The sequence below is a fragment of the Pelobates fuscus genome, chromosome 3 (genome assembly GCF_036172605.1).
Source record: "Pelobates fuscus isolate aPelFus1 chromosome 3, aPelFus1.pri, whole genome shotgun sequence".
Taxonomy (NCBI): Eukaryota; Metazoa; Chordata; class Amphibia; order Anura; family Pelobatidae; genus Pelobates; species Pelobates fuscus.
In genome coordinates, this window is record NC_086319.1 from 223,071,977 (window position 1) to 223,078,412 (window position 6,436).

Genomic DNA, 6,436 nt, shown 5'->3' on the forward strand with positions numbered 1-6,436 from the left:
AAAAAAAAAAAAAACACGAGCCCTAGGTGGCAAATAATTATATATTTTATTTAAATTAGGTAAAAACAAAATGGCACCACTGGTACGGTCATGTGGTCGGCACTCATTGAATCCTTCACTTATAAAAGGGAAGATTAGGCACTGTGGGAGAGAGTGCTCCCTATATATACACTATATAAGTCCATGTGTATGTAGCACTTTCAAAAAGCTCTCTGACAATGAAATCCATTAAATGTTTTTTTTTTACTTATCTGTATTGTTTTTTTAATTATTTATTCACTCATATATACTAATTTGTTGAATAAAAATAGTTATTTATACAAATATATCCATGGACTTATCTTGATCATTTTTGTTTGAGCCTGTATGCACATTCCTTTGGTGAGGAACATACCACCTGAGCACTGTGGATTGAGCAACATCTAATTTTAGTTTACCTCTCAATTTTCTTTCTTAATGTATGTTATTAGCAGTGAGCACTATATTTTTATTTTTGGTTTTGTCTGCATTAATCATGACAACATATGTCTACAAATATACAAAAACAAGACCTGCACTCAAACTCCCACTACTCTTGGACGGCAGCAACGACCATAGTACACATCAGCCCCAACACATACAGTAAAACAAAGAAAAAAAGTTACCTGTGCTCTTCCCAAATCCCTATGCATATTTACACACATATGTCTACAAGTCTTCAAGGTTCTTAGGTGGGACATATACCATCCCGAGCCACTGTCAGGATTCCCCCACGTAGTTTGGGAATTCCTCCATATTTGATTTCAGCCAGATCGACATTTAGTGAACAGGCCCAATATGCTTGTGATGTCACCCCTTCCTGAGTTAAAAAGAAGCTGCACTTGATATCAGGTGCTCAATCAATCTCTCTCACCATCAATCTCCTGTGGTTGATGTGCTCTCGCTGACTTGCTACTTACTTACCAAATTACCGGCGGAGCTTCCTACTTGATTTTCATGTGTACCGAACCTCGCTGGCTGGATCCTGACTACGCTTTACTCTTCCCTCCTGAATTGGAACAGACTTCACTTCAGTTCTCCTGCCTTTCTCTACATACAACAAGGAACCATAATCCACATAATCTTGGAAGGACTCCCATGTCCATCACACTAAGCAAGATAAGTTCTCCAATACTGGGATTATCAATATGTTCTACTTGAATTTATTTGGGAAGGATAATACAAAGTCTGTTCTCTGGGAAAATATTTGCACTTTAATTTGAAAGTGTCACAAGCCAATTACTGAATTAATAATTGTTCTATTCAATTCCATTGGAGTCTAAAGGACTGTAAAATTATCCAACCAGGATCTGCCTTATTGCCAAACCTTGTTTCTACTTAACAGGACTATATTAATTCTGTGACGGACCAACTGGCACCCCGACTGGGTGCCTCTGCCAATTGCTGCTTCCTAGTAGCCTGGAGTACTATAAACACTGCACCTGACACCATAAGCACCGTAGCCACCGCAGCTTGGCTGAGGTCTCGCTGTCCTCCACCCACCATGGACCCAAGCCCAGGATCCAGTTTCCAGTGGGAGGACCTCTCCTCCTCCAAAGAGTCTAGCAGATATAGCTGTGTAGCTCTTACAAGAGCTATTGATTACAACCAGTATAGCAATCCGAAGCAGGTATAGCTGTTCCCTACAATCACGAGACGAGGCTCTGTGTTGAGGGTGAAGTGAACTCATTTTAATGGGACCACAACTGGCCTTTTATGACAGTCCCCATGCAAGGGGCACTCCCCACTGGACCTGAGAGTAAACCACAGAAGAAACAAATACACAATCACATTGGCTCTCAGATACAGGACACTCCCATACAAACTAGGTAAATCCCTCATCTGTACTAGGGAGATAATTGAGTCAAGTACTGTATTAACGCAATTATCTCCAGACACAAAAAACACATATTTTTACAAAACCCCCAAAATACCCCCAAAAAACACGAAACATCCCCTGATAGCCCCAATCTGGGTGACCAAAATATCAAAAAATCACCCAGATCGGTTCAGGGTTTCAGGAACTTCCTGGAAGTCAAAATTTTGACTAACCGTGCACATGGTTCTATGCCCAAAACAGTTCCATGAAATCAGTTCTAACGGTCGGTCAAGTTCGGTAGTCTTTTACAGGTTTCCCTGAGGGGTCCATAGTCTGTGGGCAGGAGGCTGGCAAGCAAACTCCTCCAGGAGCACATGGCAGATGCATTTCTGCCACAAATTCCTATAACAGGAATCACCTCACCTGCTCTGTAAATTTCTATTTTGAAGGCTATGGACTATAATTGCTAATTAAGCATTTCCTTATTTTCATATTGCTATATTCGTGTGATGTAATTCTAAAACAAGATTATAACAATTCATTCATTATTATTTCAAGACCTTCTTGCGGCAAAAGACTGCCAAAGTTAATTTTCTTTATTTAAATAAATTATATTTTCTTAAAGTGACAGTATTAAATTTATTATTTTATCTGCAGTTGTGTTCCGAATAAATGTTCTCCCGAGAGCGTTACAGCCACCCTGCCTGCCTGAAGGCCTCATGTATTTGAGCACTTTATTGAAGACGAGATGAGTTATCCTCAAGCAGAGATTATACCGCTCAGGCACATCGAAGTATACTCCAGCTCCAAACTCTGTAAGTGCATTTCTTCATCTATATTTATTTACCTGTACAGAATATAATACACAATATTTTGCTCTATTCTTCTCTTTTATATATTCAACTACCAAGAAGAATACATCTACCTTTGAGAATATACCACGGTGCTGCCCCCCTCTTTCTACTACATGTTTCTAAATGCTTCAACTTTCCAATAACACCAGTTACAGTTGACCGTGGAATGTCTAGCAGGGATGAAATTTCACAAACTGACTTATTGCAGGACTTATAACGGATAGGATTGTTGAACATCTAAAACACATGGATTTCAAGATCAGAGACAACATGGGTTTACTTCAGGGAGATCATGCCAAACTAATCTTATTGATTTTTTTGATTGGGTAACTAAAATTATAGATCAGGGTGGTGCAGTAGACATTGCTTACCTAGATTTTAGTAAGGCTTTTGACACTGTTGCACATAGAAGGCTTATCAATAAATTGCAATCTTTAAGTTTGGATTCCAATATTGTTGAATGGGCAGTGGCTGAGTGACAGGCAACAGAGGGTTGTAGTCACTGGAGATTATTCAAAGCTTGGGCTTGTCACCAGTGGGGTACCTCAGGGATCTGTACTTGGACCCATTCTCTTTAATATTTTTATTAGTGATATTGCAGCAGGAATTTATGGTAAGGTATGTTTTTTTACTGATGATACTGAGATAGGCAACAGGGTTGATGTTCCAGGAGGGATAAGCCAAATGGCAAACTAGATTTAGGTAAACTAGAAAAATGGTCAGAGTTGTGGCAACTGATATTTAATGTGGATAAGTGAAAGATAATGCATCTTGGACGTAAAAACCCAAGGGCAGAGTACAGCATATTTGATAGAGTCCTAACCTCAACATCTGAGGAAAAGGATTTAGGGGTGATTATTTCTGATGACTTAAAGGTAGGCAGACAATGTAATAGAGCAGCAAGAAATGTTAGCAGAATGCTTGGTTGTATAGGGAGAGGTATTAGCAGTAGAAAGAGGGAAGTGCTCATGCCATTGTATAGAACACTGGTGAGACCTCACTTGGAGTATTGTACGCAGTACTGGAGACCGTATTTTCAGAAGGATATTGATACTCTAGAAAGAGTTCAGAGAAGGGTTACTAAACTGGTTCATGGATTGCAGGATAAAACTTCCGGTTCGTACCGAACATTACGTTTTTTTGACCCCGGACCCAAACACGGACATATCACTGTATGTTCGGGTTGGAGTTCGGTGTTCGACGATTTAATGACACGTTTTGAAAGGCTGCAGGGCAGCCAATCAACAAATGTTTGACTCGTGTGCCCTTAGAAGCCATCACAGCCATGCCTACTAATGGCATGGCTGTGATTGGCCAGTGCAGCATGTGACCCAGCTAGTAGGGGCATGTCAATTCAACAGTGAGCAGCCTGTGGCTGCTCACTGCTGAAAACAAAAAAATAAAAATTCCCCCCTCCTGAGCCCAAGCCCACGACACGCGAATGGGGGCTTTTAAACTAAAGGGGAGACCTATTGCCCCCCCGGCCCCCACCCCTGAGCAGCGGGTCGGGGACCTAAATACCAATAAGGGGGGGGCCTATTGTCCCCCGCCCGGCCCCCACCCCTGAGCGGTGGGTGGGGGCCATAAATAAAAATTGGGGAGGGGGACCTAATGTCCTCCCCCCCGGCCCCCAGCCCTGAGCGGTGGGTGGAGGCCCTAAATATCAATAAGGGGGGGATCTACTTCCTCCCCCCCGGCCCCCACCCCTGCGTGGTGGATGGGGGCTCTAAATATCAATAAGGGGGACCTACTGTCCTCCCCCCCCGGCCCCCACCCCTGAGCGGTCGGTGGGGGCCATAAAAAAAATTGGGGGGTGGGACCTAATGTCCTCCCCCCCGGCCCCCACCCCTGAGTGGCGGGTGGGGGCCCTAAATAAAAAATTACCCTCAGGTGACCCCTAGCCACCCCCCTCCCCCCAAAAAAATTACCCCTACCTACCCCCCCTCATCCTAAAAATAATGAGGGGGGACCCTTATCTAAATACCTGTTAATTTTTTTTTACAAAAAATAGACTTACCATTTGATGTTTTCTTTCTTCTAAAATCTTCTTTTTTCAGCCCCAAAAAAGGGCAAATAAAAATCCATAATAACCGACGCACATAAAAAAAAAAAAAAAAAAGCGAAAATAATAAAACAAATACATTTTCACCCATGGAGAGCTCCGCGCAGACTGAGCTCTGCAGGGTGGGGGAAGGCTTATAAAGCTTTCCCCCGCCCTGCAATTAGGCTCAGAGCATTCTGATTGGTGGGTTTAAGCCATCCAATCAGAGTGCTCTGACAGGTAAATGAAGAGACTGACAGGTAAGTCTCTACATTTACCTGTCACAGCACTCTGATTGGTTGTCTTGAAATCCACCAATCAGAGTGCTCTGTGTCATTTTACACAGCGTGGGAAAGTTCTTTGGAATTTTCCCACGCTGTGTAAAATGACAGAGCACTCTGATTGGTGGATTAAGTAACCAATCAGAGTGTTATGAGTCAAATTACACAGTGTGGGAAAATTCCAAAGAAGTTTCCCACGCTGTGTAAAATGACACAGAGCACTCTGATTGGTTAGCTTGAATTCCCCCCCTCCACATTCTTATTTAGGGCCCCCACATGTCGCACAGGGGTGGGGGCAATAGGTTTTTTTTTGTTTTTTTTTACAGTGAGCAGTCAATGGCTCCTCGCTGTTTACTAGACATGCCCCTACTCGCGGTATAGTAACCTTTACTTAGAATTAGTAAATGTTGCTGAAAGACCAATTTAGGTCTTTCAGCCTTTTGGCAGATAGCTCCCTAATACTGTGGTAATTAGGGAGTTATCTACTAAGCGGCTGCTTATTTTATGTATTTTATGTTATTTTAAGTGATTTTCCTATCCACATTTGTTTGCAGGGCACTTGTCCTCCATTTTACTTCCTTTTGCAGCTCTCTAGCCCTTTCCAGGAGATTTTTAGAGCCATTTTTGTGCCCATAAGTTCGGGTCCCTATTGACTTCCATTGACTTCAATGGGGTTCGGGGTCAAGTTCGAGCCCGAATCCGGACTTTTTTTTTTTAAAGTTCGGCCGAACCCGACGGACCCGAACATCCAGGTGTCCGCTCAACTCTACTTACAAGGAAAGGTGAAAGGATCTTAACATGTATAGTTTGGAGGAAAGACCAGACAGGGGGGTATGATAGAAACATTTAAATACATAAAAGGAATCAACACAATAAAGGAGGAGACTATATTTAAAAGAAGAAAAACTACCACAACAAGAGGACATAGTCTAAAATTAGAGGGGCAAACGTTTAAAAATAATATAAGGAAGTATGACATTACTGAGAGGGTAATGGATGCTTGGAATAGCCTTCCAGCTGAAGTGGTAGAGATTAACACAGTAAAGGAGTTTAAGCATGCGTGGGATAGGGACTAATGAAAGTATTTAGAAAATTGGGCAGACTAGATGGGCCGAATGGTTCTTATCTTTCGTCGCATTCTATGTTTCTATGTTTCTGAAAACTTTTATAATTTCATACAATTCTCTCATCATACTTGCATTCAAAATTCCTGGGACATATCTACAAATCTGATGGAAAATCTACAACATAACTGGTAATTATGCTGGTTTCATTTAATTAAATTAATTGATTTTACTAAAAGGCAGAATATACTTGGATAAAAGCTGGTGACTCCAACCTTAAGGAGTCATGATTGGTTAATAATATATAGAATTCGTAATTCCATTCCTGCAGGTGGACCAATGAACTCTATATTACTTTT